This window comes from Eriocheir sinensis, unplaced genomic scaffold, assembly GCF_024679095.1.
Source record: "Eriocheir sinensis breed Jianghai 21 unplaced genomic scaffold, ASM2467909v1 Scaffold138, whole genome shotgun sequence".
NCBI classification, from domain to species: domain Eukaryota; kingdom Metazoa; phylum Arthropoda; class Malacostraca; order Decapoda; family Varunidae; genus Eriocheir; species Eriocheir sinensis.
Genome location: NW_026110717.1, coordinates 430,786 through 443,386, shown reverse-complemented (window position 1 = coordinate 443,386; position 12,601 = coordinate 430,786).

The following is a 12,601-nucleotide window of genomic DNA, read 5'->3' as shown; positions in this document are numbered from 1 at the left end:
TTGCCTGTCTGTCTGTATAAGTCTTGTAAGCATTGTAAGTCTTCTAAAGCCCCAAATACACTGCCGAATTTTGGTTCACGAATGTGCGCGAATATGCAAGTCATCCTGTGTCGTGGACAAGTTCGGCATCTTGCTTGCCTGTTCTTGGCCGTTCGGGGACATGTCTGCGTCCACCGCGCGACTTTTGGCAGTTGGTCACGACCGCCACGACAGTTTCATGTTGCATGAAAAATTCGCGGCCGTTCGCCGAATGTGCACGAATGCAAAATGGACGCCGAATTGTACGAATGTAGGAAGGCAAAACAAAAACAAGTCACATTTATACATTTTATTACACATACTATCATACATATTACCACACATATTACCACACATGGTATTTACTCGCCCACAATTCTGTCCTGCCAGGCCACTGCTCCCCGGGTGTTGTAGTAGTCCATGAGGTAGGCACGGATTTCCGTGCTTTTATATGCCACATGGGCATCAGATGATCAGCTGTCAGAAATCCTGGCACTGTCGGAGAATTGTCCACGACATGTCGTCGACACTTCGGGGACATGCGAAGACAATTCTTTTTTTTTTTTAAATTTCAGATTTTTATCTCGGCGACATGGACGCCGAATAGTCGGCAACATGTCTCCGAATTGTCCCCGAATTGGCTTGAGCATTCGCCGACATGTCGCCGAATGGTCACGAACTGTAAGAATCTTGGTCATGTCGGCGAACCGGTCGCCGATTTTTTTCACGAACTGATTCGGCGTCAAGTTCGTGGTCAAAAATCGGCAGTGTATTTGGGGCTTAAGTCTAACACTCAAGTGAGGGGAACACCGCAGGAGAGAGAGGGAGAGAGAGAGGGAAAACCACCAGGCAGCCTGCACCCACTCCTTAACCTTCCCGCGTCCTGTAAGACGGTAAACAACATATGCACCAACCCTTTTTACAATAGTTATGGAGTGGAAAAAGGAAAAAGAGAACTGGAAAACGGTAAACAAGATATGCACCAACTCTTTTTACAATAGTTATGGAGTGGAGAAAGGAGAAAAAAAACACTTAAATGGTAAGTCAGTCAGCTACGCACGCAATATAACGCAGCCACAAACCCTTACGCCAATAGTGTTCTGAATTGTGTGAAGGAGAAAGAACACTGAAAATGTATACGCACCAACTCTTTTTAAATACAGCTCTGGAGTGAAGGAAAGAGAAAGAACATTGAAATTATAATACTCAGTTACATAAAGCATGAAAATACATGTATCAACCCCTAAGGAAGATTATAATGCCATTCCTAAGTGTACAAAGGAGTAAAAACACTGAAATGCGGTAATTATATATCCATTACCTCTTTTAAATACTGTTCTAGAGTGAAATGAAGAGAAAGAACATTGAAGGTATACTACTCAGTTACGTACGGCAAGAGAATACATGTATCAACCCTCAAGGAATATTCTAATACCATTCTGAATTGTATAAAGAACACAGAAATGCGGTAAAAAAAAAAGGAATTACATGACTCCAGACTGGAGGCTGTAGAACGCTTAACCTCAGACCATTCTATCATTTCCGATTGGGGTAAAAGGAACCTTGTGTCCTTCAATGCCTCAAAAATCCAATTTCTCCACCTATCAACTCGACACAATCTTCCAAACACCTAACCCTTATTCATCGACAACACTCAGCTGTCGACGTCTTCAGCACCAAACATCCCCGGTCTATCCTTAACTGAAAATCTTAACTGGAAACTACATATCTCTCTCACTAAATTAGCTTCCTCGAGGTTGGGCGTTCAGTATCGTCTCCGCCAGTTCTTTTCCACCGCATAGTTGCTATCCATATACAGGGGCCTTGTCCGCCCTCGTATGGAGTATGCATCTCACGTGTGGGGGGGCTCCACTCACACAGCTCTTCTGGACAGAGTGGAGGCTAAGGCTCTTCGTCTCATCAGCTGGCGATTAGGAGAGAGAGAGAGAGAGAGAGAGAGAGAGAGAGAGTAATCTAACCTAATCTCGCCTTACCTAACCCTAACCGAACCTAACCTAACCTAACGTAGCCTTACTTAATATAGTGTAAAGTAATGCACGAAGACCTAACCTAACTTAACTATCGTTAACTGACCTAACTTAACCTAATCTATCCTAGCGAGAGGGCGAGGGCGAGAGAAGGCGAGAGAGGGTAAGGGGAAGGATGTGAGAGAGGGGTGAGTCTTGAGGAATACAGGAAGACCTAACCCAGCTTACACTAGCCTTATACCTAACCTAACATAATCTAACCTAATATATCCTAGCGAGAGGGAGCAGACAAGGGAAGGAGAGGTAAGAGGCATGATGGGGACGAGTCTGTCTTAGCGAGAGGGAAAGGGCGAAGGAGAGGGAGAGGGTGAGAGGGACGACTTACCTAACCTAACCCCACCTAGTCTTCACTACTCTAGCTTTAACTGGTCTTACCTACTCTAGCTTTACCTAGCCTTACATAACCTAACCTATCCTAGGGACTAGGTAGGAGCGAGAGAAAGGGAATGCCAGTGCGAGGCAAGGAGTGCAAGAGGGACGAGTCAACCTAACCTTACCTTTCCTAACCTAGCTTAACGTATCCCAATCTTAACTAGCGAGCAGACAATTAAGCCAGGGTCAGCATCCCACCCAGACAATTAAGCCAGGGTCAGCATCCCACCCAGACAATTAAGCCAGGGTCAGCACCCCACCCAGACAATTAAGCCAGGGTCAGCATCCCACCCAGACAATTAAGCCAGGGTCAGCATCCCACCCAGACAATTAAGCCAGGGTCAGCATCCCACCCAGACAATTAAGCCAGGGTCAGCATCCCACCCAGGCATTTAAGCCAGGGTCAGCATCCTACCCAGACAATGAAGCCAGGGTCAGCATCCCACCCAGGCATTTAAGCCAGGGTCAGCATCCCACCCAGACAATTAAGCCAGGGTCAGCATCCCACCCAGACAATTAAGCCAGGGTCAGCATCCCACCCAGACAATTAAGCCAGGGTCAGCATCCCACCCAGACAATTAAGCCAGGGTCAGCATCCCACCCAGACAATTAAGCCAGGGTCAGCGACCCAACCAGACAATTAAGCCATGGGCAACATCCCACCCAGACAATTAAGCCAGGGTCAGCATCCCACCCAGACAATTAAGACAAGGTCAGCATCCCACCCAGACAATTAAGCCAGGGTCAGCATCCCACCCAGACAATTAAGACAAGGTCAGCATCCCACCCAGACAATTAAGCCAGGGTCAGCATCCCACCCAGACAATTAAGCCAGTGTCAGCATCCCACCCAGACAATTAAGACAACGGCAACATCCCACCATTACAATTAAGCCAATGTCAGCATCCCGACCAGACAATTAAGCCAGGGTCAACATCCCACCCAAACAGTTAAGCCAGGGTCAGCACCCCATCCAGACAGTTAAGTCAGGATCAGCATCCCATCCAGACAGTTAAGCCAGGGTCAGCATCCCACCCAGACAATTAAGACAAGGTCAGCATCCCACCCAGACAATTAAGCCAGGGTCAGCATCCCACCCAGACAATTAAGCCAAGGTCAGCATCCCACCCAGACAATTAAGCCAAGGTCAGCATCCGACCTACACAATTAAGCCAGGGTCAGCATTCCACCTAGACAATTAAGCCGAGGTCAGCATACCACCCAGACAAATAAGCCAGGGTCAGCATCCCACCTAGACAATGCAGCCAAGGTCAGCATCCCACCTAGACAATTAAGCCTGGGTCAACATCCCACCTAGACAATTAAGCCATGATCAGCATCCCACCCAGACAATTAAGCCAAGGTCAGCATCCCACCCAGACAATTAAGCCAGGGTCAGCATCCCACCCAGACAATTAAGCCAGGGTCAGCATCCCTCCTAGACAATTAAGCCAAGGTCAGCATACCACCCAGACGAATAAGCCAAGGTCTGCATCTCACCCAGACAATTAAGCCAAGGTCTGCATCCCAAACAGACAACTAAGCCAGGGTCAGCATCCCATCCAGACAATTAAGCCATGGTCAACATCCCAAACAGGCAATTAAGCCAGGGTCAGCATCTCACCAGATAATTAAGCCAAGGTCAGCATCCCACCCAGATAATTAAGAAAAGGTCAGCATCCCACCCTGACAATTAAGCTAGGGTCAGCATCCCACCCTGACAATTAAGCCAGGCTCAGCATCCCACCCAGAAAATTAAGAAAAGGTCAGCATCCCATCCTGGCAATTGAGCCAGGGTCAGCATCCCATCCAGAAAATTAAGCCAAGGTCAGCATCCCACCCAGGCAGTAAAGCGAGGGTCAGCATCCCACCCAGGCAGTTAAGCCAGGGTCATCATCCCACCCAGGCAGTTAAGCCAGGGTCAACATCCCACCCAGGCAGTTAAGCCAGGGTCATCACCCCACCCAGGCAGTTAAGCCATGGTCAGCATCCCACCGAGGCAGTAAAGCGAGGGTCACCATCCCACCCAGGCAGTTGAGCCAGGGTCAGCATCCCATCCATGCAATTAAGCCAGGGTCAGCATCCTACCCAGGCAGTAAAGCCAAGGTCAGCATCCCACCCAGGCAGTTAAGCCAGGGTCAGCATCCTACCCAGGCAGTTAAGCCAAGGTCAGCATCCCACCCAGGCAGTTAAGCCAGGGTCAGCATCCCACCCAGGCAGTTAAGCCAGGCCAGCATCCCACCCGGGCAGTTAAGGCAGGTCAGCATCCCACCCAGGCAATTAAGCCAGGGTCAGCATCCCACCAGGAAATTAAGCCAGGGTCAGCATCCCACCCACGCAGTTAAGCCAACGTCAGCATCCCACCCATGCAGTTAAGCCAGGGTCAGCATCCCACCCATGCAGTTAAACCAGGGTCAGTATCCTGCAAGCAGTTAAGCCAGGGTCAGCATCCTACCCAGGCAGTTAAGCCAAGGTCAGTATCCTACCCAGGCAGTTAAGCCAAGGTCAGCATCCCACCCAGACAGTTATGCCAGGTCAGCATCCCACCAGGCAGTTAAGCCAAGGTCAGCATCCCACCCATGCAGTTAAACCAGGGTCAACATCACCCATGCAGTTAAGCCAGGGTAAGCATCCCACCCAGGTAGTTAAGCCAAGGTCAGCATCCCACCCAGGTAATTAAGCCAAGGTCAGCATCCCACCAGGCAGTTAAGCCAGGTTAGCATCCCACCCAGGCAGTTAAGCCAGGGTCCTCATCCCACCCAGGCAGTTGAGCCAAGGTCCGCATCCCACCAAGGTAGTTAAGACAAGGTCAGCATCCCACCCATGTAATTAAGCCAAGGGTCAGCATCCCTCCCAGGCAGTTAAGCCAGGGTCAGCATTCTTCCCAGGCAGTTAAGCCAGGGTCATCATCCCACCCAGGCAGTTAAGCCAGGGTCAGCATCCCACCCAGGCAGCTAAGCCAAGGTCAGCATCCCACCCAGGCAGTTAAGCCAGGGTCAGCATCCCACCCAGGCAGTTAAGCCAGGGTCAGCATCCCACCCAGGCAGATAAGCCAAGGTCAGCATCCCACCCAGGCAGTTAAGCCAAGGTCAACATCCCACCCAGGCAGTTGAGCCAAGGTAAGCATCCCACCCAGGCAGTTAAGCCAAGGTCAGCATCCCACCCAGGCAGTTAAGCCAAGGTCAGCATCCCACCCAGACAATTAAGCCAAGGTCAGCATTCCACCCAGACAATTAAGCCAGGGTCAGCATCCCACCCAGACAATTAAGCCAGAGTCAGCATCCCACCTAGAAAATTAAGCCAAGGTCAGCATACCACCCAGACGAATAAGCCAAGGTCTGCATCTCACCCAGACAATTAAGCCAAGGTTTGCATCCCAAACAGACAATTAAGCCAGGGTCAGCATCCCATCCAGACAATTAAGCCAGGGTCAGCATCCCAAACAGGCAATTAAGCCAGGGTCAACATCTCACCCAGACAATTAAGCCAAGGTCAGCATCCCACCCAGATAATTAAGAAAAGGTCAGCATCCCACCCTGACAATTAAGCCAGGTTCAGCATCCTACCCTGACAATTAAGCTAGGGTCAGCATCCTACCCTGACAATTAACCCAAGGTCAGCATCCCACCTTGGCAAATGAGCCAGGATCACAATCCCACCCTGACAATTGAGCCAGGGTCAGCATCCCACCCAGGCAGTTAAGCCAGGGTCATCATCCCACCCAGGCAGTTAGGCCAGGGTCAGCATCCCTCCCAGGCAGTTAAGCCATGGTCAACATCCCACCCAGGCAGTTAAGCCAGGGTAAGCATCCAACCCAGGCAGTTATGCCAGGGTCCGCATTCATCCCAGGCAGTTGAGCCAGGGTCAGCATCCCACCCAGGCAATTAAGCCAGGGTCAGCATCCTACCCAGGCAGTAAAGCCAAGGTCAGCATCCCACCCAGGCAGTTAAGCCAATGTCAGTATCCTACCCAGGCAGTTAAGCCAAGGTCAGCATCCCACCCAGGCAGTTAAGCCAGGGTAAGCATTAACCCAGGCAGTTATGCCAGGGCCAGCATCCCACCCGGGCAGTTAAGGCAGAGTCAGCATCCCACCCGGGCAATTAAGCCAGGGTCAGCATCCCACCCAGGAAATTAAGCCAGGGTCAGCATCCCAACCAAGCAGTTAAGCCAACGTCAGCATCCCACCCATGCAGTTAAGCCAGGGTCAGCATCCTACCCAGGCAGTTAATCCAGGGTCAGCATCCTACCCAAGCAGTTAAGCCAGGGTCAGCATCCCACCCAGGCAGTTAAGCCAAGGTCAGCATCCTACCCAGGCAGTTAAGCCAAGGTCAGCATCCCACCCAGGCAGTTATGCCAAGGTCAGCATCCCACCCAGGCAGTTAAGCCAAGGTCAGCATCCCACCCATGCAGTTAAACCAGGGTCAACAGCCCACCCATGCAGTTAAGCCAGGGTCAGCATCCCACCCAGGTAGTTAAGCCAAGGTCAGCATCCCACCCAGGCAATTAAGCCAAGGTCAGCATCCCACCAAGGCAGTTAAGCCAAGGTTAGCATCCCACCCAGGCAGTTAAGCCAGGGTCAGCATCCCACCCAGGCAGTTAAGCCAGGATCAGCATCCCACCCAGGTAGTAAAGCCAAGGTCAGCATCCCACCCAGGCAATTAAACAAGGGTCAGCATCCCTCCCAGGCAGTTAAGCCAGGGTCAGCATTCTTCCCAGGCAGTTAAGCCAGGGTCATCATCCCACCCAGGCAGTTAAGTCAGGGTCAGCATCCCACCCAGGCAGCTAAGCCAAGGTCAGCATCCCACCCAGGCAGTTAAGCCAGGGTCAGCATCCCACCCAGGCAGTTAAGCCAGGGTCAGCTTCCCACCCAGGCAGATAAGCCAATGTCAGCATCCCACCCAGGCAGTTAAGCCAAGGTCAACATCCCACCCAGGCAGTTGAGCCAAGGTAAGCATCCCACCCAGGCAGTTAAGCCAAGGTCAGCATCCCACCCAGGCAGTTAAGCCAAGGTCAGCATCCCCCCAGGCAGTTAAGCCAAGGTAAGCATCCCACCCAGGCAGTTAAGCCAAGGTCAGCATCCCACCCAGGCAGTTAAGCCAAGGTCAGCATCCCACCCAGGCAGTTAAGCCAAGGTCAGCATCCCACCCAGGCAGTTAAGCCAAGGTCAGCATCCCACCCAGGCAGTTAAGCCAGGGTCAGCATCCCACCCAGGCAGTTAGGCCAGGGTCAGCATCCCACCCAGGCAGTTAAGCCAAGGTCAGCATCCCACCCAGGCAGTTAAGCCAAGGTCTGCATCCCACCCAGGCAGTTAAGCCAAGGTCAGCATCCCACCCAGGCAGTTAAGCCAAGGTCAGCATCCCACCCAGGCAGTTAAGCCAGGGTCAGCATCCCAACCAGGCAGTTAAGCCAAGGTCAGCATCCCACCCAGGCAGTTAAGCCAAGGTCAGCATCCCACCCAGGCAGTTAAGCCAAGGTCTGCATCCCACCCAGGCAGTTAAGCCAAGGTCAGCATCCCACCCAGGCAGTTAAGCCAAGGTCAGCATCCCACCCAGGCAGTTAAGCCAGGGTCAGCATCCCACCCAGGCAGCTAAGCCAAGGTCAGCATCCCACCCAGGCAGTTAAGCCAAGGTCAGCATCCCACCCAGGCAGTTAAGCCAGGGTCAGCATCCCACCCAGGCAGCTAAGCCAAGGTCAGCATCCCACCCAGACAATGAAGCCAGGGTCAGCATCCCACCCAGGCAGTTAAGCCAAGGTCAGCATCCCACCCAGGCAGTTAAGCCAAGGTCAGCATCCCACCCAGGCAGTTAAGCCAGGGTCAGCATCCCACCCAGGCAGTTAAGCCAAGGTCAGCATCCCACCCAGGCAGTTAAGCCAAGGTCTGCATCCCACCCAGGCAGTTAAGCCAAGGTCAGCATCCCACCCAGGCAGTTAAGCCAAGGTCAGCATCCCACCCAGGCAGTTAAGCCAGGTCAGCATCCCACCAGGCAGTTAAGCCAAGGTCAGCATCCCACCCAGGCAGTTAAGCCAAGGTCAGCATCCCACCCAGGCAGTTAAGCCAAGGTCAGCATCCCACCCAGGCAGTTAAGCCAAGGTCAGCAACCCACCCAGGCAGTTAAGCCAGGTCAGCATCCCACCCAGGCAGCTAAGCCAGGTCAGCATCCCACCCAGGCAGTTAAGCCAGGTCAGCATCCCACCAGGCAGTTAAGCCAGGGTCAGCATCCCACCCAGGCAGTTAAGCCAAGGTCAGCATCCCACCCAGGCAGTTAAGCCAAGGTCAGCATCCCACCCAGGCAGTTAAGCCAAGGTCAGCATCCCACCCAGGCAGTTAAGCCAAGGTCAGCATCCCACCCAGGCAGTTAAGCCAGGGTCAGCATCCCACCCAGGCAGTTAAGCCAAGGTCAGCATCCCACCCAGGCAGCTAAGCCAAGGTCAGCATCCCACCCAGACAGTTAAGCCAAGGTCAGCATCCCACCCAGGCAGTTAAGCCAAGGTCAGCATCCCACCCAGGCAGTTAAGCCAGGGTCAGCATCCCACCCAGGCAGTTAAGCCAAGGTCAGCATCCCACCCAGACAGTTAAGCCAGGGTGTAGCTACATGGAATCCGGGCCACTAAGCCAGGGTCTTCATCCCTTCCCATTACTTTTATTTTTGATACCCTTCCGTTGTTGTGGTCTTCCCCCTTCTCCCAAACACACACACACACACACACACACACACACACACACACTCACACAGTCCTATTGTTTGTGCAGTTGGCAACGTTTTTTTCTGCATTTTACAAAATTTTCTTCAAGCGCCGGACGACTGTTGTGAGTGGAATCCTTGCTCCTTTTTCAACGTTAAACTTAAATCCTTATTTAAATTAAAGTTAAACTGAACTGAAACTTAACCAAGTTGTAAAACCTTGCACACATTTTTTTTGGTCTTATCTTTTTTGTTTGTTTTTTTTGCTGTTTTTTTATTTTTTTTATTTTTTTTTTTACTTGTTTTACTTTTCTTTTTTAAAGGCCATAGCGCTGCCGGGCAGGGCGGGTGAGGTGCTTAGTGCATCGTTTTGGCACTCTTCGCTTCTGGCGCCGACTGCTCCTCCCCTTCCCTCGCTCGCTTCACCCTCGGTAGAATAGGCCTAACAAACTGCTCAAGCGGCCAGCCGGTCTCTTTATACATCCTTTCCTCCTGTTGCTTGATCCTCTCGGCATCCCGCCTCACCGTCTCTTGGGCCGCAAGAAACTGCGCCCTGACCTCCGCCATGTTCTCCCCCGGCCTCTCTCCCAGCCAGCTGGCTCGCAGTTCAAGATACTGCTCCCACTTCTCCTCTTCACGTCTCCGTTTGGCCTCCTTTCTGTCCTCCGCTCTCTCCCTCGCCCGCCTCTTTTTCTCCTCCTCCTCTTGCTCTCGCAGCAGGCGGTCCCGGTGTTCAACAAACCTCTTCAACTCCTCCTGCTGACGGATCCGTTCCTGTTCCCGCCTCTCCCTCTCCTGCTCGTACAGCATCTGTCTGTACTCCCTCTCCTGCTCCATCCTCTCCTCCTCCTCCTCCAGCCAGCGACGCTCCTCCTCCTCCTCCCTCTCCTTGCGGCGGCGATGTCTCCAGTACTTCCGATCGGCTCGCCGCTTTTCCCGCTCAAATTCTGTCTCCGCGCTCCCCTTGGGGCGCTTCTTGGGCTCCTTCTTTTGCTTCTTTTTCTCTCTCGGCGGGGCCTCGCTCTGACCCCCTTCCTTCCCGAAACACTTGGTGCATCCGGGCTTCCCGCAGCCCCCTTTCTTCGACGACTTCTTCTCTTTCCGAGGGGCCTCCTGCCCGCCCTCGGCCCGCTGAGCTTTCCTCCTGAAGCACTTGGTGCACCCAGGCTTCCCGCAACCCCCCTTCTTCCGCGGCCCTCTCCTCCCGCTCCTTCAGCACCCTGAAGGCAGACTGTAGCGCCTGGAACTGCTTGGTGGCAGCCTTAATATTGTCCGGGTTTTTGTCGGGGTGAAGCCGCAGGGCCGCCTTGTGGTAGGCCTTCTTCACCTCGGCGAAGGGCGCGTCCTCGGCCACGCCAAGGAAGCGGTAGATGCTGCGTTGGGGGCAGGCCATCGGGGCTCTCGTGCTATCATAAGGGCGCCGATTCAACACGTCACCTCGGTTTGGCATTGGCGGATTTAGGTAGCCTGGAGTTGACATTGCACCCCCCCGAGTCTAGAGCTGGTGGCACCCAAGACCTTGGTGGCACCTGCTGCTGAACTCTGACGACTTCACGCGCCTCACTCCCCCTGTTTCCTGACACTGTCGCTTGATATTAAGAAAACTGCGGCCGCCATCGTCTCCCGCAGAAACTTCCGCATCATATTGCCGCGAATCTGCAACAATACTGTGAACATAAGGATGCACATAATTATCTTCTCGCGCATGTTATTGAGATCCATGAAAGGACACGTTTCCTTCCCTCTAAAGCGGCGTCCACACAATGCGTGACTTGTTATAATTCCCCTGCCATTCCTCTGCTTCCCTTCCCTTCCCCTGGCACCCCCCACCCCCCCACTTCCGCCCCCTGTCATTCCTTTGCTTCCCTTCCCCTGCCGTCCACACCTTACCCCTTCCTACCCCTTGCCATTCCTCTGTGTCCCTTCCCCTCGCCACCCCGTCTCTGCCTTCCTTCCCCTTGCCATTCCTTTGCCTCCCTTCTTTCTTTCCCCTGCCACGCCCTCCCTGGATTCCTCCCTTCCCCCTTCCATTCCTCTGTTTTCCTTCCCCTGCCGCACCCTTCCCTGTCATCCTTCCGCCCCCCTGCCATTCTCCTGCTTCCATTCTTTAACCCTGTCTCACTTCCTCCCCCTGCCATTCCTCTGCTTCCATTCTTTAACCCTACCTCACCAACCCTGTCTTACTTCCTCCCCCTGCCGTTCCTCTGCTTTGCTTTCCCTGCCGCGCCCTCCCTGCCTTCCTTCCTCCCCTTGACGTTATTATAACTTAATTTATCTGATTAAATTTGAAAACTTCTAATGTCTGGGCAAAGAAGGAGAGAGGGAGAGGGCGAGGGGGAGGGTGTGAGAGGGGCGAGTCCAGAGGAATGCACGAAGACCTAACTTAACTCTGCCTTACCTGACCTGACCTAACTTAACCTAATCTATCTTAGCGACAGGGCAAGGGCGAGAGAAAGGGAGAGGGTGAGAGGGACGACTTACCTAACCTAACTTTACCAAGCCTTACCTAACCTAACTTAACCTAATTTATCTTAGCGAGAGGGCAAGAGGAAGAGAGAGGGAGAGGGCGAGGGAGAGGGGGGGAGACGAGGAGAGGGGAGACGAGGGGAGGGAGGCAATGGGTGTGACAGGGAGGCTAGAGAAATGCACAAAGACCTAACCTAACCTAATCTATCTTAACGAGAGGGCAAGGGCGAGAGAGAGGGAGAGGGTAAGGGTGTAAGAGGGACGCCTTCGCTTAACCTAAGCTAACCTAGCTTATCCTAGCCTTACTTAACCACATCTAACCTTACCTTACTTTCCTAACCTTACCTAACCTAGCTTATCCTAGCCTTACTTAACCACATCTAACCTTACCTAACTTTCCTAACCTAACCTAACCTAGCTTATCCTAGCCTTACTTAACCACATCTAACCTTACCTAACTTTCCTAACCTAACCTAGCCTAGTTTATCCTAGCCTTACTTAAACACATCTAACCTTACCTAACTTTCCTAACCTTACCTAACCTAGCTTATCCTAGCCTTACTTAATCACATCTAACCTTACCTAACTTTCCTAACCTAACCTAACCTAGCTTATCCTAGCATTACTTAAACACATCTGACCTTACCTAACTTCCCTAACCTTACCTAACCTAGCTTATCCTAGCCTTACTTAACCACATCTAACCTTACCTAGCTTTCCTAACTTTACCTAACCTAACCTAACATTGCCGAGCCTTACCTAAGCTAACATATCTTAACCTAGCTTTACCTTACCTAACCTACCTTAACCTATCCTCACTTAACCTAATATAATCTAATATATTCCAGCGAGAGAGACGGTAAGCAGAACAGGTTCAGGGAGGCGGTGGCTGAACGGATAGCGAGACGGCCCCGCGTTCACGAGGACGCGAGTTCAATCCCCGACCGGTGCCACCAAGCTGGGATTTTCAGCCGCCGCCGAGTGGCTTAAAACTACCCACATGCTGTCCAGAAG